Source organism: Rattus rattus, chromosome 1 (assembly GCF_011064425.1).
Source record: "Rattus rattus isolate New Zealand chromosome 1, Rrattus_CSIRO_v1, whole genome shotgun sequence".
NCBI lineage: Eukaryota > Metazoa > Chordata > Mammalia > Rodentia > Muridae > Rattus > Rattus rattus.
In genome coordinates this window covers 131,308,627-131,332,420 of record NC_046154.1, presented here as the reverse complement: position 1 = coordinate 131,332,420, position 23,794 = coordinate 131,308,627, and positions in this window count along the sequence as shown.

Sequence of the window (23,794 nt, the reverse complement as noted above, 5' to 3'; positions counted from 1 at the left end):
AGTTTAGTCCTGGGCATAGACCAGAACCGTGGGTACCGGTTACTGTCTGTTCCTATATCCGTGTGTCCAGAGGCACTGTGCAGTTTCCCCTTGGACCAGGGATGTGGGCTGAGGTGTACAGAGGTGGCAGTCTGTCCTGAGGTCTCAGGGAGTCTGCACTCTTGGGTGGTCCATTCTCTTCCCCCACCTTTTATTTTGACAACTTGTCACAAAATAGAGTTGCCTGGGAACAGGGGACTCCAGTTGGGAAATTGCCTCTATCAGATTGACCTGTATGCAAGTCTGTAGGGGCACATCAACTAATAATTGATGTGGGAAGGTCAGCCCACTGTGGGCTGTGCCACTCCTGTACAGGTGGTCCTGGGTTGTATGAGAGAGAGAACTGTCAACCCCAAAAACATACATACTAATGATATTATTTAGCCTAACAATATACCTAAATATAACCTGATTAGTTTATATAATGTTTTATATCTACACACACACACACACACACACACACACACAAATATATGCATGCAAAAACAATTAGTGAAATAAGAAGCTGTAGATTTGAAGGATAGAATGAAGGATAGAGAGGAAAATAGGGGAAGTTTCAGAGGTAGGGGTGTTGCAATTATATTATAGTCGTAAAAATCAAATTATGATATCAAAACTCAAATAAAAACAGTAAGAAAACTGAGCAAGCAGGGTAGTAAGCCAATAAACATCACTGTGGCCTCTGCTTCAGTTCCTGCTTCCTAGTGCCTGCCTTGAATTTCTGTTTTTGCTTCTCTTGATGATGCACTGTAGCTTCTAATCCAAAGAAATGGTTTCTTCCCCAAGCTGCTTTGAGTCAGAATGTTTTATGAAAGCAACAAAAAAGCATCCTAGGATAACCATCCCCTTCCTTCCCCTACATCCCCTTCCTTTCTCTACCCATGTCGGTCTCCCCTTGCCTTTCTTCACCTCTTCATTGTTTCGCTGTCAAATATTAATCACATTGCTGTTTCCCCAGGACCTAATGATGTCTATGGCTTGTAGAATTCAGTCTATTTGAAGACAGAGTTAATAGATTAGTAAATGCATCTTTATTAGTGCGCATTCATAGTGACTGCTCTGTTGGATATGAGTAAGGCTTAAGACTGGACGATAATGCCAATTGATCCTGGATAGCTTCTTTGAGGAGCAACAGTGAAGCTCAAATTGCCGAAGAGGAGCAGCAATGTAAAGAAGGGCCACAAAGACATTGCAGGGTGGGAGGAGGAGCTAAGCCTTGGTGGGAGGGCGGGGGTCTTCAAGGTATGAAGGAACTTGGTATTTTCAGGGTAGAGAAAGAAACCAATTTTCTTACGCATCTGAAGTTGTTGAGAGGAAGCGGGAGAACATGGACATAGATCCCAGCTGAGGCTAGGAGTTGGTTGGGTTTTTTGAGGTAGAATGGGAAGTCTCAGGAGCAGGCGGTTTGTGACTGGAGATGCTGGGTTATGCTGGGGCAGCTGTTTGAGGAACACATGGAGGCAAACAAGACAGGCAGCAAAGAGAATGGAGAAGGCTTCTGTGCCGGTCTTGGAGGAAACACCATGGCTTATGTCTGAGGCTGCCAAGGAGGGGTAGGAAGGCAGCCAGTCACTGGAGATGGGCAGATTTGCAAGCCACCAGTGGGCAGGCTGGAGCGTGGGTGCTCCTCCCTGGCCATCTTTAACTAGACTGTGGGGAACCCTGTACTCTGGCTCCATAACGTGAAAACCTCTGATTTAAGGAGGGCAAAAACGAAAAAGAATTTGTTTATGATGTGGTTGATAATGTGAGTTGAAATTTCTGTGTGTTGAAGTAGCAAGGTGGCTTTTGCATTCCCAAAGGTTCAGAGGAAGCATGTGGTCTTTCTCTGAGGCAATGACTCTGAAAGCTGGGCTGGCTTTTTTAATGCCATTGACCATCAGTGCAGTAGGAATTAGACAAGATTGATCACTGAATACATCTGTCACATTGACAGATTTAGAAAAGGTGATTATAAAAATGTTTCCAGGGGGAGGGTGTTTGTGACCTGAAAACCTTCCATTCTTTTCTTCTGCTTAAAACTACATCAAATCATTTTATTATAATGTTATTTAACTTGTAAATTGTATTGCTATGCCCAAGGTAAAGTAGAGTTTAAAGAAAATTTCAGTCACATAACAATCATCCAACTGAACTGATTGCATTAGCTAGAGACTGGGCCTGTAGTTTCTCTGAAGTTAAGATTTTAGTTTTTTCATATTCAAATGCTATACGACAGCTTTTGACAATAGAAATCCATTTATCAAGGTATATACAGGCTGCTTGCCATGTTTTATTTAAAGTGTTCTAAGGAGGGAATCATTTCTAAATCCTTGCCTTGTAGTCTCATGATTGACATCTTGCAATTAAAAGTCAAGATTGAGAGACAGCATAAACAATGGCGAAGGCCATCGGTAGAAAGAGGGAAAGATGGATAGAGCCAATGACTTAATGGTACAAATGAAGCTAAATCGTGTTGCTGGGAGTTTTTTTAAAAATTGTGCCTTTTCTTTTAACGAGCAATACGTGGAGGGTTAAGGTGACGGTTTTGTGCTTTTCAGGCTGGGGGCAGGGCACGCTTCTGTATTTAATTCTGCTGCAGTAACACATGTCCTGGCTGAGAACGGGCTTGATTATTGTAATTCTCTTTTCGTAGGGCTTCCAGCAGGGCTTTTCTCGCACTTGCTGCTCATGCAGAATGCAGCAGCACATCTGCTGACTGATTGGAGAATGGGCAATCACATTACCCCAGCCTGTATAATTTTGTATGTGCGGGTCACTGAGGACTCTGGCGATGGCTTTGTTTCTCACCCCTTCTTTCTTATGTGGTTTCTATATCTACAGCTATCCCTTTTTATTATTCATCTATCTTTTTTTTAAAAGGAGGATCACTTGAAATTTTACCCATGTTCAACTCACATGTCACTTAAGGCTACCGCTATTGTTTGTAGCCTGAATGATGGTGATGACGAGGGGGAGCCTCTGTTTTAATAGTTTTTTATTTCTACTTAATCAAAAAGGCCTATAACAAAGGGAAGATTGAAGAGCTGTCCCTATTCTATACAAACCACTCCATCTCACCCTGTTAATTCCAAACACACACGAATCCCCATCCCATCCATTCAGTCCATCCCATTCCATCCCATCCATTCTACTCATGCACCTCTTCATCCCATACTATTCCACACTCTTATCCCTTCCCACCCCATCCCACCCCATCCTACCCCATCCCACCTTCCCTATCCTGAACTTCATTCTTCCTACCCCATCCCCCCCACCCCATTTACTTCATCCCCCCCACCCCCCTCCATCCCACCCCACCCCATCCCACCTTACCCTACTCTACTCTACCCTATCCATTCCACCCCATGTTATGCCATCTGATCCTGTCTCTTGTGGTTGGTCAGTATTCTAGTTTCATTTGTTTTTGTGCTAAAATCCTCTGAGGGGAAAAAAAAAACAATTTAGGGAGAAAAAGCGTATTCAACTTACACTTCTTGGACATCATAAAAGCAAATCAGGGAAGAAATTCAGGGAAGAAGCTCAAAGAGTAACCCACAGGGGAATGCTGCTTGCTAGACTGTTCTCTGACTCATCTTCAGCTAGCTTTCTTATACAACCCAGATCCACCTACTCAGTGATGATTGTTCCTTCTACAGTGGGCTACCTTCCATCCCACAGACCACGTGATAAAGGTGCTTCTTCAGTTGAGGTCTGTGTTTCTGGGGTGACTCTAGATGGTGTCAAATTGACAATAAAAACTAACCAACATAGACTGTTGGTAGTGGCTGCAGAGGCAGAGAGGTAGGACAGTGACCCTCCAGGGCTCTGCAGGTCTGTGTAAGTGTTGGGCCTATGCTTTCCTCTAGTTTACTGATGTTAATATAGACATGGGGGAAGAGGAAGAACCTGGAAAGAGGCGGCAGGCACCTCAGGCGGATGTATTGCAACTATTTCAACATCCCTAGAGACATTGGTTGGGTGAGCCTGGAGAGAATATTTCAAGGAACTTCAATTATAATTAAACATTTCCTAATTGTAATTAACCTTTCAGGATAGTCTCCTTTAGTAGCTCCATTTATTATTTTATTACTTTAAGACACTGAACTCAAAGCTAATTTTCTCAAAAGAGCAGAACAAATTTTAGGAAGAAAACAACTTTATTTCATGCGATTCTCGGTCATACTCTATAACTCAAACTGGTCTAAACTGGCCTCAAACTCAAAGCAGTCCTCTTGTTTCTGCCTGTCTTTGAGCCCAGTATGCAGTCAAGACAAGCCTTGGGAACTCCTGATCCCCTGGCTTTAGTCCTGGGAATACTGCTTATCGAGATTACAGGCTGTCCTATCACATCTGAATTACGTTTTCGATATATCTAATTTTATCTGTAAATAAAATTTTAACTCAATAGTGTATTTTTTTTAATTTTTTGAGTTTAATACTTATCTTTTGTGACACATTTTTGTTCTGACAAACCAACTTTATTTTGTATGTTTCCCCCTACCTCTTACTTTCTAATAATTTGTCAAAACATGTAGTCATAAAGACAGGATTTTAATTGGTGTGTAGACCAGACCAGGAATTATGTGGTTTTAGTAAACTAATGAAGTGCCTTGAGAATGTTGTGAAAAATCTTCACTTTGACATTACTTTGTCTCTTGAAATATAGAGTGCTGTGTCTGAAGATTTAGCTTATCCAAATACAGTGAAAGCAGTGTGCGAGAGACGGAAGCACCCACAATTAGGCAAGATTTAAGAAAATCCAAAGAAGAAGGACTCTAAGAAATAAGTAGTTAAGTCGATGTGTAGTCTCATCGGGAGAGAAAGGGATTTGCAAGAGCCAGGAATCTGTAATTGCTGTAGATGCAAATGGTTAAAAGCAAGGCCATTTTATTCCATTCAGCAGTGAAGCCATTCTTGCTATGTAAATATCACCACTTGTGTTGAAATAAACCATATAGTGTCTATCTCAGGTCTGTGACTGGAGAACATCTTGGGACACATTTCAGTCAAGGAGAACTAAAGCTCTTGGGACAGTACGGGCTGTCGTGGCAACTCAGCTTTATCCTGGTAGATAATGAGAGTGTATCTGGCTTTGGGGTGATTTCTGTTTAAATCTGGGTTCGCAAGCCAAGAGTGGTGCTCTTTTCACACTTTTCACTAGAAAGTAAGCAGATCTCTAATGTCCCACCTAACGGGGCTGGGGGCTTCTCATGGAAAGCCTGATTCTCTGCGGGTGAAGGGCACATGTAGATGCTGCATAATCGTTTCTTCATGGTCGACGGAAGTGCTCTGTGATTTATATTTCAGAGGAACAACGTATTTTGAAGATGTATACTAGAAGCAGTCATTTTCTGAATCCTAAGGTAGGTAGGTGGGAAAGGGACTCGCCGAAAGCAGGACATGCCATGGGGACTCTGCATTCATCCTGACTCACGGGCCAACAACATTGAAGGAGAAATGACCTGAGCGGTAAAACTAGGAAATTGCATTGTCTCTTGATCTTGGAAAGGAGAGGGAAGATAGGCCCGAAGGCCCGAAGAACGAGAGTGAGCTAGTGGCTTCCTAGACTACCTCTTGAACACTATGATTCAAGTACTTCACACCATTTTACAAAGTCACCTCTGGGGATCCATGAGAGAATTTATGTAGATCAAATAATGGGAAGCAGCTCTACAAACATGGGGTACCAAACATCTTCTCATGCAAGGATTATTTCACTTTATTTTTTATTGCAGATGCATGCATGTGAATCCATGGGCACACGTGCCACAAAATCCATGTGGTGGTCACGAATGATTCTGTGGGGTTGGTTCTCTCTTTCCACCTTTATGTGGGCTCCAGGAGATGGCCAGGCTTGGACTGAAAGAGCTTCACCCACTGACCCAGATCACTATCGTCTTCTCACTTACCATATCCTATGCTGTCCAAGTCCAACTGTTTCAGTTCATTAGAAACTTCTGGAAACAAGTAGACTCAAAACAGCCAGAGTCAAAATATTAGTTTTGATAGGCTATATGCATTTTTATGAATGTGTAGTTGACTTCATTTTTACATATATATTTTTTTACAGAGTGTATTCATGTGTTTTCACTTAGGACAATGGTCAACACCTTTTTTCTTTTTACAGTTACTATTTTTTTTTGAGATTTTTATACAGTGTATTTTGATATTACCCTCCAACTCCTTTGTGATCCATCCCCCTTTCCTACCCATCGAACTTTGTTCTCTCTCTCTCACTCTCTTAGTTTTTTTTGAGACAAGGTCTAAATCTTTATGAGGGGCTAATCTCCCCTCACACCCTCCTCACCATTAGGTATATCATGTGCTGTCCATATACTTGTGGATTTATAGTCTTCCATTGGAGTATGCCCTACCTACCAGCAGTCAAACCTTTAAAAATGGCTTTCCTCCCAATAGCCATTAATTGCCAATATCTGATTGATTAGCTAAGAGTGGGACTTCTCATCTACCTTCCTTTCCATGCTGGAACTCTATCTGGCTTGTGTGTGTGTGTGTGTGTGTGTGTGTGTGTGTGTGTGTGTGTGTGCTCGCTAGCACAACTTTTATAAGTTCATATGTTTAAGTGTCCTGATGTGTCCAAAATCCTTTATTTCTTTGTAGTCATTTACAGTTTCTGACTCTTACAACCTTTTTGCTGCCATTTCTTTTTTTATTTTTTCTCCATCTTTATTAACTTGGGTATTTCTTATTTACATTTCAATTGTTATTACCTTTCCAGGTTTCAGGCCAGCATCCCCCTAACCATTCCCCTCCCCTTCGATATGGGTGTTCCCCTCCCCATCCTCCTCCCATTACCGCCCTCCCCCCAACAATTCCATTCACTGGGGGTTCAGTCTTGGCAGGATCAAGGGCTTCCCATTCCACTGTTTGCTGCCATTTCTACAATGATCCATGAACCTTGAGGAGAATAGCTGGTGAAATACCTCAGTAGGTAAAGGTGCTTTTCACTGAGCCTAAAAGCCTAGGATCTATCCCTAATAGTGACATGGCAGAAAGAGACAAACTATTCCTACAAATTGTGCTCTGATCTCCATATGTATGCTATGGCACACATGTGCATGCACACTCGCACACATACATACACACACACAGAAATGGGAAAAAACTGAGCATATTTCTGGAGTATATAGTTCAGTGGTAGAGTGGATACTTGACCAGCGTGCAAGATATTCTAGATTTATTGTTTTTTTCAAAGTTATATTTGGAAATTGTGTTTATTAAGAGGAGAAAAATCATCAAGCATCCTTTCATTTTATAAATGACATTTGAATGTACAAAAAATTTTAGGAGCATCTATTATTAAAAAAGAGAGAGTTCATTAAATGTACCAAGCCTGCCTTTTGGAATACTTACTACATTGTTCCTATTTGTTTTCATTTTCTTTGGGATGACTAGAAAACTCTGCTCTGATGGAAAGACATATGATCAATGCTTAGAAAGCAGAAGTTCTTTTCCAGAATGATATTCCAGGATTTTTGATGGTATTTGTTGGGAGAGCACTATTAGGCTTGCACTCTCCAAGGCTTGTTTAAAATCCCAAGTCTGATGTCCAGTGGAGCTGTAATCCAGGAGCTGGGGTGGATCTGGAGAGCAGCCTTTTGTTGGCTTTTGAGGAGTCTACCTCTTCTGCCCTGGTGGATGGAGGGGTCGCATGGACCAGAGCACATCCTTCGAAGCAGCAGGGAACACTGTGACTGGACCTTTGTGGCCCTGCTGAGAATATCAGCATATCTCAGGTTTTACAATTAGCATGGTATGAATAACATAAATAAACCAATGGTGATTTACCTTGCTTTTATATTTCACTTCCTGGAGTTTTATGACTTGAGTTATGTGGAAATCTCTATCATCAGTCAGCGGGTAGCCCACCCATCTAAAATTATTTCTTGATTGTCTGAAAACTAATTTTTCCCTAAGGAAGTTCAGCATTGAAACAGTACTGATTTAATCATTGAACAATTCTGCTTTTATTTTTTTCATAACTTTTGACCCTGTGTAGCCTTCTATATTCTGAGGTTACTCAATTGCATTGAACTAGTGTTGCCTATGAGTTAGTTTTCTGTGTATGGGTGAAGGCTTTCATCCCGGGACTCAGTTTTCTCCATTGTGCTTGGGAGGATGGCAACATCAGGGTAAGTATCACCTGGAGGATTTTCTGTCTGCCCTATTATGATTCTCTAATGCAATTGGGCTCACTTCTAATATATGTTTATAGTACAAATGCCTATTAGCTGAAGCCAAACTTCCCATGCAAAGTTAAAGTCCACATGATGGTATAATAACACGTTATTGATGATGAAACTAGAGAACACTGTGAGTTATTCTTGCACATGTGTATCATCCAAGCTCTCAATGCTGCCTGGTCAATCTGTTTTGCCAGGCAAGAGGCCAAAGTTAGTCTTGGCCCAAAGGCACAAAACAGCAGGGAGAAGTTGAGTAAGAGACACCTCTTCCTCCATTTAAAGTTACACAGGGACCTTAAAAGGCATCTATCTGATGTTTATTCCAGGTGATTCTTTCCCTCAAGGAAGGATGTGAAATTCATTAGGTGGAAATTTCCCTCGCTTCTTTCCAGTTGAATGGTTACACAATTGAACTTTTTTTTCTCTTTTTCTTTTTAAGGTCCTGTCCTGGTTCTTTATTTTATGATGATAAGGGCCCTTTAAAAGAGAAAACACAGGAAGGGGCATGCAGAAGCTTGTGAAGATGGGATCCTGGAGAATGCGGTGGGCTGCTCAGCCTGGACGTCACCTCTGTTCTCCCACTGTTCTTCCTGTGAGCTGGGGTTTATTTTATTCACTCAGGTCAGAAATATGCCCATTAGACATCTCCATCATTCCAAGCCCTAAGTCAGTCAATGAGACCATAGAATTCTATCCACTTTAATCAAATTTTTAATCTATTAATAATCTTTCAGCAAGCAAGGCATGTTGGTAGACACCTGTAATGTGAGCACTTGGGAGCCTCAGGCAGGGTGACCAGGAATTCAAGGTCCTCCTCATCTACATAGCAAGTTTGGCGACAATCTGAGCCATAAGACATCTCGTTTCAACACCTTCTCTCCAATAAAAAAATACCATTTTGACTTTTGACACTTAATCATATACTAGATGTCATAGATTTCCCCTTTAAGCCTTTCTCCCCATCCTTATTCCAATTCTTCAGTCCAGATCCTTCTAACTCCTTTGATGCTTCCTTCCTTGATGTATTCAGGTCTTCTAGAGGAATTAAATTAATAGGTAAACCTATATTGCAAGGTGATTATTATATGGACTTGTACAATATGGCCTGAGCTGTCTCATGAGAGCCACCTCACACGGAGAGCCTGAGAACCTGGTACCTGCTTCATCAGGTTGGATGTCTCACAAGTCCCACAAAGTCTGGCCCTCAATGATGGGGACCATGTAGGGGGGTCATGGCAGGATGGGAATCCACCTCAAAGAAGTGAGAAAGAAAACTCAGTTCAGATAGATTCATCAGATTGGGTCAAGATTTCAGGAAGTTTGATGCCAGATAGTTTACTACTAGCATATTTAGAGCTGGTATGATTTGGAAAAAACTTTCTTGGTATAATACAATATATCGTGCACAAAAAAGCATAATTACATTGAAACTTAACTCCGGGTAAAAAACATTTCTTCCAAGAAGATGAGTTTTGAAGATAGGCTACCTATACTACTAGCTTAAGGACCTAAGGAAGGATCTGGCCTGGTCTCAGTCGTACGGATAGCTTAGAAGTCATTAGGGCTATTAGCTACCTTTGGGCTTCCTACCTTGTGGGAGCTTAGGGAACCCTCTGGCTATCCAAATATTTGTAAGGTCCATTTAGACTATTAGATATCTCCTGTCCTGGTTGTGGGAGCTTAGGAAGCCCCTGGTTGTAAATAAGGGTCATTTAGATTACTAGCCACCTCCGGTCCTGGTTGTAGTAGATTGATAAGGCCTGGCCCAAGAGATAATGTGAATCACTAAGCTATAAATCACTTCCAATTCCAAGTTTTTTAAATAGAAGAACATGTTTTACATCTTTCCCACTGGAAAGATAATTCTGTGTGCTTAACATTCTTGATCTCTCTGGAGCTCTGTCTGGGCAAGGACCTTCATGCTGTGCTCTCAACAACTGAAGTTAGTTCTGGAGGATTCTTGAAGAGTATACTGGCTGGTTTTGTGCCTCAATTTGACACAAGCTGGAGTTACCACAGAGAAAGGAGCCTCCATTGAGGAAATGTTTCCATGAGATCTAGTTGTAAGATATTTATTTTCTCAATTAGTGATTAAGGTGGGAATGGCCCAGCCCATTGTGCATGGTGCTGTCCCTAGGCTGGTGGTCCTAGGTTCTATAAGAAAGCAGGCTGAGCAAGCCAGGGGAAGCAATCCAGTAAGCAGCACACTCCCTCCGACCCCTCAAGACCCTTCCATGAGCTCCTGCCTCCAAGTTCATGCCCCATGTAAGTTCCTGTCCTGACTTCCTTTGGTGATAAACAGTAATGTGGAAGTGTAAGCTGAATAAACCCTTTCCTCCCCAACTTGCTTTTTGGTCATGATGTTTTGGGCAGGAATACGAATCCTGACTAAGACAAACTGGTACCAGGCATGGGGTATTCCTCTGACAACCTGACCATGTTTTGGGAGAACTGTAGAAGGACTTTGGAACTTTGGGCTAGAAGAGCCACTGGGTGTTAAGAGCTCTGTGGGATGTTCTGTAGGAGCTTGGAAGCTAATGTTGAGAACAGTGCAAACGATAGAGGCCTGGCTTGTGAAATTTCAGAGGGAAGATTAAAGACTCTTATCAGGGATGTTGTTGTTTTGATTGTGAAGATTCTGTGGTTTTTGTTAGCTGGGGCTGAAAAATCAACTGTGCTTAATAAGCTATCAGAACTACTAAAGTGAAAGAAACCTTTACATTACTTGGACGATTGATGCTGGTTAGCTAGAACTAAGAAATTAGCAGTGATTAAGAAGAGACCAGCACCACTAAAATGAATTCTTCTGGTAAGTGTTTCTGAGAGTACAGAGAAGCTGTGTTCTAGAGGCAGCCATGGTCATACCTCATGCTGGCAGCCAGACTTGGTAACGTGTAAGAGTCACCTAGGTGGTACTGCTTTTGGAGGCATGAAGGAAGGGGTCATGAAGAGCAGCTGAGGCTGGGCACTGTGAGAGGCCATGGAAGGCCACTGGTGAAGGTGCAGCCTCAGTTGCAATTGATGGCCCAGGACTGAAGGGGTCATGCAAAGGAGTTGAGGGTTGACACCATAAAAAGAGCCTATGAGAGGCTGTTGGTGAAGCCTAGCTGCAAAGGAAGACAGCAGTGTTTTGGAGATGCCAGTACCATGAGATGACCACCAAGATCAGCAGTAGCAGTGGAGTACAGGCATCGGGAGCCTAAAAGACAAGGCGTGTGCTACAAATGGCAGAGCTGGAGAAGTGACCCAATCCCTTGGAGGAAGCCAGAAGATCATGAGTGGATCCCAGACATTGAGTGGTTAGAGTTTGATTTTGCTTTTGATGGTGACCGAGCCCTGATATTTTTCCCTCTTGAAATGAGAATATTTTGGTGGAGCCCACAGCTAAGAGATTTTGATTGGTAAAAAGACTGAATTTTTAAAGAGATTGGATATTTTAAAGGAATTGAAATTTTAATATGTCAGAATTTGTAAAGAATGTGGGAGTTTAAAATTATTTAGATCTTGGGGATGTGTTTGTGTGTCAAATTGACAAGGGGTCAATTGTACTGGCTGGTTTTGTGTGTCAACTTGACACAAGCTTGAGTTATCACAGAGAAAGGAGCCTCCCTTGAGGAAATGCCTCCATGAGACCCAGCTGTAAGGCATTTTCTCAATTAGTGATCAAGGGAGGAGGCCCAGCCCATTGTGGGTGGTGCCATCCCTGGGCTGGTGGCCCTGGGTTCTATAAGAATGTAGGCTAACATTTGGCCAAAACAATCTACAGATTCAATGCAATCCCCATCAAAATTCCAACTCAATTCTTCGTAGAGTTAGAAAGAGCAAGTTGCAAATACATTTAGAATAACAAAAAAACCCAGGATAGTGAAACCTATTCTCAACAATAAAAGAACTTCTGGGAGAATTATCATCCCTGACCTCAAGCAGTATTACAGAGCAATAGTGATAAAAAAAATTGTATGGTATTGGTACAAAGAGCAGCAGATAGATCAGTGGAATAAATTGGAGACCCAGAAATGAACCCACATACCTATGGTCACTTGATCTTTAACAAAGGAGCTAAAACTATCCAGTGCAGAAAAGATAGCATTTTCAACAAATGGTACTGGTTGAACTGGAGGTTTGTAGAAGAATGAAAATCAACCCATTCTTATCATCCTGTACAAAGCTTAAGTTTAAGTGGATCAAGGACCTCCACATCAAACCAGATGCATTCAAACTAATAGAAGAAAAATTGGGAAAGAGCCTCGAACACCTGGGCATTGGGGAAAATTTTCTGAACAAAACACCAATGGCTTATGCTCTAAGATCAAGAATCGACAAATGGGACCTCATAAAACTGCAAGAATCTAAGGCAAAACTCATAAAACTACAAAACTGTAAGGCAAAGGACACTGTCATTAGGGCAAAATGGCAACCAGCAGATTGGGAAAAGATCTTTACCAATTCTACATCTGACAGGGGGCTAATATCCAATATATACAAAGAACTCAAGAAGTTAGACTCCAGAAAGCCAAATAACCCTATTAAAATGGGGTACAGAGCTCAACAAAGAATTCTCAGCTGAGGAATGCCGAATGGCCGAGAAGCACCAAAAGATATGTTCAACATCCTTAGTCATCAGGGAAATGCAAATCAAAACAACCCTGAGATTCCACCTCACACCAGTGAGAATGGCTAAGATTAAGAACTCAGGTGACCACAGATGCTGGTGAGGATATGGAGAAAGAGGAACACTCCTCCATTGTTGGTGGGATTGCAAGCTGGTACAACCATTCTGGAAATCAGGCTGGAAGTTCCTCAGAAAATTGGACATTGTACTACCTAAGGACCCAGCTATACCACTCCTGGGCACATATCCAAAAGATGCTCCAACATACAACAGGGACATATGCTCCATTATTTTCATAGCAGTCCCATTTATAATAACCAGCAGAATGGATGCAGAAAATGTGGTACATCTAATCTACTCAATGGAGTACTACTCAGCTATCAAAAATAATGACTGCATGAAATTCATAGGCAAATGGATTGAACTAAAAAATATCATCCTGAGTGAGATAAACTAATCGCAGAAAAACACACATGGTATGCTCTAACTGATAAGTGAATATTAGCCCAAAAGCTCAAATTACCTAAGATACAGTCCGCAGACCACATGAAGCTCAGAAAGAAGGATGACCAAAATGTGGATGCTCTAGTCCTTCTTAGAAGGGGAACAAAAATATTCATAGGAGGAGATATGGAGACAAAATTTGGAGCAGAGACTGAAAGAATGACCATTCAGAGCCTGCCCCACCTGGGGATACAGTCTATATACTATACAGCCACCAAACCCAGACAATATTGCTGATGCCAAGAAGTGCTTGCTGACAGGAACCTGATATAACTGTGTCCTGAGAGGTTGTGCCAGAGCCTGACAAACACAGAGGCGAATGCTAGCAGCCAACCATTGAGCTGAGAATGGGGTCCCCATTGGAAGAGTTAGAGAAAGGACTGAAGGAACTGAAGGGCTTTTCAACCCCTTACCAACCAACTAGAGCTCCCAGGGACTAAACCACTACACAAAGAGTTCTCTTGGATAGACCCATGGCTGCATATCTAGCAGAGGATGACCTTGTTGGGCGCCAATGAGAGAAGACGTTGGTCCTGCCAAGCTGGACCCCCCAGTGTAGGGGAATGTAAGGGTGGGGAGGCAGGAAGGGGGAGGTGGTTAGGGAGAGGGAACACCCTTAAAGAAGAAGCAGGAGGGGGTTGGGATAGGGGGCTTATGGAAGAAACCGGGAAAAGGAATACATTTGAAAGCTAAATAAAAAAAAAATCCAATTAAAAACGAAACAAAAACAAACAAAAACAAAACAAAAAAGAATACAAGCTGAGCAGGCCAGGGAAGCAATTCAGTAAGCAGCAGCCTCCACAGCCCCTGCATCAGCTCCTGCTTCCAAGTTCTGACGTCCTTTAGTGATGAACAGCAGTGTCAAAGTGTAAGCTGAATAAACCCTTTCCTCCCTAACTTGCTTCTTGGTCATAATGTTCGTGCAGGAATAGAAACCCTGAATAAGACAGAGCGCTATTGCTCTTCAGTCCATATGGGGAGCTGAAGAAGCCATGTTCTCACATTAGGAATGGAATGTAGTATCAGCAGCAGCAGCAGCAGCAGCAGCAGCAGCAGCAGCAGCAGCAGCAGCAGCAGCAGCAGCAGCAGCAGGGTAGGTGTACTTGCCTGTGAGAGCAAAGACAAGCCTAGGCTTCAAAGTGAGTTTAGGGCCAGTCTGGGCAGCATAGTGACACTCTGTCTCAGAAACAAAGAAAGAAAGAAAGAGAAAGAAACAGCACGTTAATAAAAACTACTAGGACCCAATTTTCTTTTGAATCTGTGAGAATGTTATAGTACAATGGTCACACACACTGTTAAATATGCTTCATTATACTTAAAAAATCCATTGTTCACAGAATTACACTGCTCTTGTGAATGATTATGATTAGCTAATGAGATGAGGAGGGGTCTCAGCACACTGCTGTTTCTGTCCTGTCCTGGGAGTAGGGGTGTCCTTTTCTGGTTAAAGGGGAAAGCTTTTCAGAGTGGAGAGGGACTGGCTGACAGGGTAGCAGTGTGTGGACAGACAGCCCCACAGGGAGGAGGACACTCCTGAATTGAGAAGTAGGATCCATCCATTATTTAAGAACAAACAATAAGCAACTTTTGAACCACAGTGCTGTGTTTCCTTCTGGGATTCCAACGACTACACAAACCACTTGAGTTTCATTTTTATGGTTTATGAAACTCAAGGGGATTATACGCTCATGATTTACAGGTCCTGGTTTCACACAGTGTTTATGGCACCGTATGCTATGTATGATGATATCATGTGCGGGCCTGTACACAGAGTTTAATTAATGACCTAGAGATTATCCTTGGCCTGACTTATTGATGTCCCAGTGCTGGAAAATGAGTGTTCACAAACCGAGACATCAGAGCAGTCAGGGATGAGAGCTGCCGCCCTGGAGTGAATTTCACACCGCCCCATGGTGGTGTCAGCTGCTGATGCGGTGTTTGGGCTGCTGCAGGTGCTGTGTGTCTTTCCAGCTCTGCCTGCACTCATGTAACCAGCAGAGAATTAGAAGTGAAATGAGGCTTTGAGGCCTTTGATTCAGCTTTTCCCTGTATTTTTGGGACGCGCAAACAGATGCAAAGGCACTTCAGTTTCTGGTTACTCTTCCTCGCAGAAGCGATTAGCTTCCGAGTTTCTTACAACCGGGGTGAGTTCTGGAGTGTGCTTGTGTCAGGAAATCTTTTCAGATGTGAAAAGAAAGTCATGGATTCAGGTTGCAATAAAAAAAAAACAACCTTTTTTCTTTTCTTTTTTTGTATCTTTAAAGTAGCAGATTTTAGAATGCTAAAGTGGAAAACAGTTTAATTAAATTGAGTTCAATGATTCTCAAAAAAAACCAAACCATAGGTCCTTTTCTTAGGAAGGCATGTAGAGAAGACAACAGATGAGACAGAGAGTAGCTTTCCTGTGTCTTCTGTCCCTGAGAGGCAGCTGGGAGAGGGGTTAAGCTGGCTAATTGTGTGGCTAGGGTAATCTGCTAATGGGCATTTTACCTAATCTCTTTGTGTCTGTTTTTCTGTCTACAAAATAAGGAGGACAGGGCAAGGTTCTCTCATAGAGTTATTGTGACATTTAAATAAACGAGTTATCATTCAGATAAATATGTCGTACTTTCTATCAGCTACTGTAGCGGATACTGGACTTAATCAAAGGCTCAGGGAATTGACCTGTAAACCTTGGAGTCACTCAAATACTTATTGAGTGCGTGCTGTGTCCAGAGGTCCAGCGGTAAGTGCTGGGGGATGGTGGTGAGTGAGACAAAGCCTTTCCTCTTCCATATCTGATATTCTGGTAGTCTGGCATACAGGCTGGCAAATGTGTCCTGTAAAGGGCCAGAGAGCAAATATTTCTGATCTTGTGGCTGCTCTTGAGAGTGGAGGACAGAAAGAGAAGGGGGAGGGGAAGTGAAGGGGGAGGGGGGAGGAGGCGACCGCCATTGCGTAGATCCTGATGAGAACCGATGTAGTCCCTGACCATGCAGTGATAGGTGGCAAGAATCAGGGGGCAAACAGCTCCTGAATGTGTGCTTTGAAAGTGGCACCAAAAGACAAAACAACACGTTGGAGATGAAGCGTGAAGAACGAGAGGAAGCAAGTTTGAGCCTTTGTTCCCTAGAGTCACACACAGCCCAAGGCCCTTCTTTAAAGATGGAGGAATGGAATCGTAGAGAAGAGTGACTTTCTCCAGGTCCTGGTAGTGAGTGGTCCAGGAGGTTCCCCTGATGTTCATGATTACATACTTTCACCAGCTAATCTTCCTCCTCCCAGCTCAAATCTCAGAGTTAGCAAATTTTCACTTCCTTGTGACGGGATTCCTTTGTTTTATAATAGCCTGTCTACTGCCTGCTCCACAAGGCTGGGTTTTCAAGAACTCCAAACACAAGGCTAGCAGGTCCTTCGTAAAATGCTCGTCATATAAAGACAGAACAAAGGGCTTCAAACATCTTTCTTCCAAATAAGGCCATAAGTTTCCTCCTTTCATCTTCCAATCAGTGTTGTTGCTGTCTTTTTTTTTTCCCCTCTTAGATTTTTACCTGGGCTTGCTTTATATTTTCTGTTTAAAAGTTTCTCCAGAAACTGGTCCTCATTTTACATCTGCTGAACAGCACCACTTCAAGTTGTAAAGTATTTGATATTTTGAAGTTTCTCTTACTTTTCCCTGGGTTTCTCAACAGGCCCTCGCTGGGAGTGGGGGTGTGTGCACAAGTTCAGGGCACCTGGAAACTTTGCCAAGAATATGGCGCAGCTGGGGCAGTGTGCAACACTGGCGAGTGTGGAGTGCAGCTGGATAGTGCATGCCTTAGTCATGCCTACAGGACAAAGGGACCTTCTCAACCCAGACTTCTCTACTGCCTCCACTCTTCATTGAATTCCCACTACCCAAAGCATCAGGTGCCAACAGTCTAAGTAGCCCTGCCCTGACTAAGCCTTTGGAGGAGGGAGCACAGCCTTTGGAAGAGGGAGCACAGCCTTTGGAGGAGGGAGCACAGCTCCCCCTAACTCTTTTCGGAGACTGCAGATTCATATAACCCACTCTCCTAACTAAATTATTGTTCCATGTCTTGCAAGCTACAAAAGGAAAAAAATGTCAAATTATCAAATCATATATATATATATATATATATATATATATATATATATATGCAACTATAATCGGTAAAATATCCAGTATTTACTGTGGCCTGAAAGGTGTCTTTACTCTCCTTTGTTTCTTGTGTGGTGCTTTTGGGGGGTACGTGGAAGCCTCCTTTTACTGCCTTGAGAAAGGATGTTAGTCAGCGATAAATTGCCATAGCGTTGGCTTCCTGATCCACTTGATACTGAACTCAGTGACAAAATGACACATGCTATGTATATCCACACACTGTGCTGCTGTGTGTCCCATATGTAGTCTCTTGTTTAACCTTCACCATAGAGAGGGGCTAACCTGATTTCTGTTTTAAGGTGAGAAATGAGGTCGGTAACTGCTCAGGGATGCTTGGTTCTACATGTCGACTTGACTGGGCTGATCGGCTGGTAAACGCTGTGTTTGAGTGTCCTTTGTGAGGATGCTTTGGAAAGGGATTAGTTTGAATTGGCAGATTGGTATGCCTGGGTGAACAGGCATAGTCCGCCCAACTCAGGATCCTAATGGAAAGGCAGGAAAGGGCTGGCAAGATGGCTTGGCTGATAAAAACACAAGCCTTATGACCTGAGTTTCATTGCCAGGACCTACTCTGTGTAAGAAGGGAACTGATTCTTACAAGGGGTCCTCTGATACCCTCCATGCACACATGAAGTAAGTAAAGACAGAAGGGTGATTTTTCTCTCTGTGCCTGAGCTAGACTCTCCATATCCCTTCTCCTCCTCCTCTTGGACACTGGCATCCTGATTATTTGGCCTTTTATTTTGAACCAAGATTCATGCCACTGGTTCCCATGGTTCCCAGGCATCTGGGCCTGAGCTGGAACTGCTGCCCTGGCATTTTGTTTCTTCAGCAGATCCTAGGACTTCCTCGTGCCTATTATATAAACAACTCTTCATAATTGTCTGAGTTATGGTTTCTACTGCTGTGACCAAACACCGTGACAAACTCACCTTGGGGAGGAAAGGGCTTATTTAAGTTAACAGCTCTCGGGTCACACTCTGTCAGTGAGAGAAGCTCAGAACTCAGCAAGAAGGAAGAACTCAGACAGAAACGTGGAGGTGGGAACGGAAGCAGAGGCCACAGAGGAGGGATGCTTACGGGCTTGCTTCTCAGGGCCTATTCAGCCTATTTTATACAGCATCCAGGACGGCTAGCTTAGGGGCTGCACCTCTCACAGTGAACTGAGTCATTCTACTCAATGCTCAATCAGGAAAATGCACAACAAACAGGCTTGCGGGTAGGACAATCTGGTGAGTATCTCTAATACATTGACAGTTTCCTTTAGGTATATACACAGACACAGTTTGGTTGGATCAGAAGGTAGTTCTATTTTAATTGTTTAAATTCTCACCTGCAGTGTCTAGGGCTCTCTTTCCCTACAACTCTACCAACACTTACTGTCATTTGTCTTCTTAATCTTTTGTCTATCACCAAAAGTATATTTAAATGTTAATTTGTCTTTGTTTCTTTTATGGGGCTCTGCTATATTACTCTCTGTGTTTCTCTCTCTCTCTCTCTCTCTCTCTCTCTCTCTCTCTCTCTCTCTCTCCTTCCCTTTACCCCTCTCTCTCCTCCTTTACCCCCCCTCTCTCCTCAAATGCATACACTCATCAGTCATTGTTTCAGTCTTTTTGAAAGCACACTGAGGCCAGTACAGATTTGTTTCTGTCCTTTACTTACTACTGCCTAGTAGTGAAAATATACTGTGAATGTGTGAGAATATGGCAGAATTTGACTAATCACAATTTGCAGGTCACCAGGAAAAGATGAACTTAATTAAAAGTCCCCGTGCTCCTAGTGTATTTTATCGTTATCTTCATCCTGCCCTATCTGTGCGTCTTTGAGTCGTCTCCATTTCTCCTGGGAGAACACACCTGGGGTTTTGCAGTCTTTACTTTTGAGCCCACAGTCATATCCCGACCTCCGTACATCCTGCCATCTCTGTCTTCATAGCCCATGCTTGGTCTAATCACTTCTCTCCACTGCTACTAGAGGGACCCAAGCCACCATTGCCCCTGCCCTCGACCACTGCAAGAGCTTCTCATTGGCCTCTCTTCCGCTCTCATTCCAGTGTGCTCTTCTCAGGCACTACAGTCACTCCTCGGTGCCGTCCTCCAGCGGCTTCTGTCACAGTCAAGTGCCTCACGTTCCCTTGAGCCCACAGCTTGCATGTATCTTCTTTTCTTCCTTTTCTCTTCACTCTCTTCAGGTCAGCTCGTTTCCTTCTCTCTGCTCCCAAAGGGCTGGGTGTAGCTTCTTCTCGTGATACTCTTGTCATTAGTATTGTGTGCTCAGGGACACACATCCCCATGTCTCTGCTCCATCAGTACTTTGTGTTTCTGCCTACGCTTCGTCTTTTGGAGAGTGCTTTCCCACTTTACTGTTCTCTCTGCCCTTGAACCCTGTTTTCCTTTAAAGCACTTGACTTTGTCCATTTTATTTTTACTTGGTTTTCTGACCCTAACCCCCCTTGGATTTTAAATACCTGTGCAGTATCTGGGATTTAGGACCTGGGAAAAATAACTGGCCACACTAAGAGATTATTAAATATTTAGAACCATGAACTGTTGCATGAAATAATAAAAAGCTGTCATGTTACTGCCGGTGGGCAGGTTGGCGGGCCTGGCCGGTTCTCACCTCAGCAGACTCTCTGATCCGGAGCTCGGAAATCTCTCTGTGAGAACACTGTCAGAAATAGCAGGTCCACACCCTGCCTGGGGGAAGGACAGATAATGAAATGGCCTAAACAGGGAACCACCCTGCCTAGGGTGAGGACAGAGAGGGAAGTAACTTGGAGGGGGGGTAATGCCAGGAAATACCACAAATTCCACAAGATAGGCAGGACAGGGCCAAATGAAGGAGACAACCTCCCCATTCAGGTTGACTAATAATTTTAAATGTTGTTCAGGGTAACCAATCGCAGTCGTCCAACTCAGGTGACCGCTGAATTCCACGCCAAAATGCTTATAAAAAGTGTATGCTTTGTGAGCTCAGGGTCTCCTCTTGCCTGCGTGCTGGGGGACCCCAATGTACCTTGGAACAATAAACCTCTTGCGGATTGCAGTGATTCCGGTCTCTGTGGCCTTATTGAGTTTTGGTCTTCCAACGGACTCTTACATTTCCACCCAACTCCATAAGTTCCCAAGGCGAGTCACTGCCACACCAGCCCCATGCATCCAAATTTACATGGTTAGCTGGTTTGTACTTCTCACAAACTCATGCCTTGCTGCCTTACCTTTCTCTCTGGAACCCAGCTGAGTCGCCATGTGAAGGAAAATACCACACAAACCTAGTTTAGAATCAATAAGTAACACAATAGCTGGGCACAGCAACTGGCATCCTAATTTTGTAAGCCATTCTAAGTTAAAGTCCTCTGGTGGTGAATCCTGCCACCTAAAACCGGGGAGGGGAAGGAGAGGGGAGCTCTTGTTAGCTACACTTTTCCTCCCAGCTCTTCCTGTCCAAAAACAAGTCACTTTACCCTGCCTCTTCTCTTCCCATCTCCGGCTAGGAAGTCCTGTCTACTCCTCACCCATAGATTGGTTCCTAGAAATCTTTATTCATTAAGGGAAGGTTCACAAGTCACCTGAATACCTGATCCACGCTCTTCCAGGCAGCCCCTCTTGGGGAAGCAGAATTAGCATCAAAATACAAACAGCACTGGGGCTATCCACAATAATGTACTACTGGAGAACTGAAATTAACTTAGGAAAAGAGACGGCTAAATATTTCCAGAAAGACTTTTGGTGAATGAAGCAATGGAAAATAGAAGACGATCTATCTGAGGTTCATTTTCTTGGTAGCACACAAGAATTTATCTTCCTTCCAGGGACTAAACCACTACCAAAAGACTATACATGGACTGAGCCAGGACTCCAACTGCATATGTAGCAGAGAATAGCCTTGTTGGGGCACCAGTGGAAGGGGAAACCCTTGGTCCTGCCAAGGTTGGACCCCCAGTGTAGGGGAATATGGGGGGCAGTAAGGGGGATGTATGGGGGGAATACCCGTATGGGGGAGAGGGAGGGGGAGGGGGGATGGAGGCTTATGGACAGGAAACCAGGAAGGGGAATAAAATTTGAAATATAAGTAAAGAAATATATCTAATAAAAATATTTAAAAAAGGAAAAAAAAAAGAATTTACCTTCCTTAGGGAACAAAGTTAGGGGGAGTTGGTGACATTTCCCCACCATTTTCTGTTTTGCCTTCTTGTTGCCAGTCTGTGGGCCCCCCACCCTCCTGATCCTGTTGACTGTTAGTTCAGGAAAGCAGCTGCTTTTCTACTCTGAAGTATCTTGTGCGGAATAGCTGTACTTTCCCATGTGGCTCCTGTGCATGGGTCTCCCTGGGAATGGGCTTATAGACTCTTCATTCCCTGGGAGGGTTAAAAGGCACAGAGAGCCTTTTTGTCCACCTTGGGGGAGAGTCCCTCAGTGGGGGCTTAGTGTTGAATAGCAGAGACATTTGCAGGGAAACTCTCTGAGGAATTTCTGCTTAGGCCTCCCAAGGTAGAGCAGTGATTTGTAGCAGTTTTTGGGTCTTTTATATTCTAGCTTCATCGCTTTCCATTGATTTTGCCATTTGCAGCTTATAATGGAAATGAAGATCTTTGGTACAGATGAGGCTGTTGCTCTATGCTTCTCTGTGTCTTGTAGAGGGAGCACTCCTGGGGAATTAGCTGGATGGATTTCTGCTTTAACTTTTCTCTGGATTTCAGGAAGTTGGGGCTGCTGGAAGGTGGACCTCAATTCTGCTGATTGGTTTGTGTTGTATTCTGTGAATTAAGACTACTTCTGGGCACAAAGGCTTTAGGAAGAATAGAAGTTTACGAGCTGTGACAGTTCATATACATTTTTTTGGAATATATTTTGCTAATATAGGATAAAAATATGTCTGGACAGATTCTCTCCTCTGAATTCTTAGGACCAGTGAATGTTAATTTCACTGTAGTTTTGATGATCACGACAGTGTTATAAACAAAGCTGAAGTATATTGTGCTTTAAGTAAACACTGTACATATATGATACCTCCAGTATGTATAGAGAGCAGTCCAGAACCCAACTAGATGTGATAGAATGTATGGAGTAGGAGACTCCATGTACCTACATGAAGCCGGCTCCCTCACCCACCCTAAGATGTTCACGGATTCCTGTTCTATTTTTTGTTCTCAACATCTTCAGTTGTCATGCTTCCCAGCCTAGAGCAGTTAAGAAGCAGCAAACTGGAAGAGGACAGAGGAGGCTGCAAGCCAAAGTCATTCTGATGGGAGAGAGAAGTGACAGCTGACAGACTGGTAGTCAGCAAAGTGACAAGTGAGTTAAACCAGAAATTCAGGACTGCCTCTGGCAGCTAAGACATGTTGGGATTTTGTCTGTAAGGACAGTGTAGACTCACTGAAGGGAGTGCTCGCGGATGTGACAGATAAGTAGGGGACGTAGAAGAGAATGGCTTGAACTAAGGATGATGTGAATAGCCAAGATTTGTTTATGTACATGTCAAGTTAAAGAGAGAATGTTTGTAGGAGAAGCAGAGCAAGTCAGCAGCTAGGTCAGGGTGTGGTGGCTTCTGAGGCTGGTGCACATGAGTATTACTAAGCAGGAGTGGTCCAAAGTGCATGTGGGTAGCTAGAGTGTTCAGAAACTACCTTAGCAGAATTTGGGGTTTTGAGACCAGCTTTCTTTTTAAACCTGATTTAGAATCAAGCGTGGAACAGTGCTTGAACACAGAGAAAGTAAGCATTAGGAAGGACCCTAGGGCATGTCATGCACCCAGTCACTGTGTCTGGTGCGGCTGGGACTTGACCTTGCTAGAGACAATGAGGGAATGAAGAAATGTTACACACACAGAAACACGTACAGAAAAGCTGGGTCGGATGGCGCCCTCTACTGTAGCTGCCCAGAAACTCAACCTGTTGATTAGGTGCAGCACAGGGGAAGGCTGCGTAGTCTTGGTAGAAGGTCTCTGTAGGAGAGTGGTCTTAGGATACAAATATCTGGGTGGAGAAAGCTGCAGTTGCTACCTTCTGTACACACTGGTCCATATTTCTAAGCACTTGTACTTGCAGATACTGTCAATGTTTGCACTGGGGACCAGAGGAAGGATTCCCCATCCCTCTGAGACTTACTTAGGAGGAGGGAGTGAGGCTTTGCATAGCCATGGGTCTAACCCATTGGGTCCTTGAGATCTCTGAGTCCATGTCATATGAGACACATCCATTCAGAACTTCACTCTATTCAGTCAGGGCTTCCTTCACTCTCCAGACTTAGAGCAGAGTGCCTTAGTGTACAATGAAATTTAATATTAAATATTGACAGTATCATGTGTGTGAAA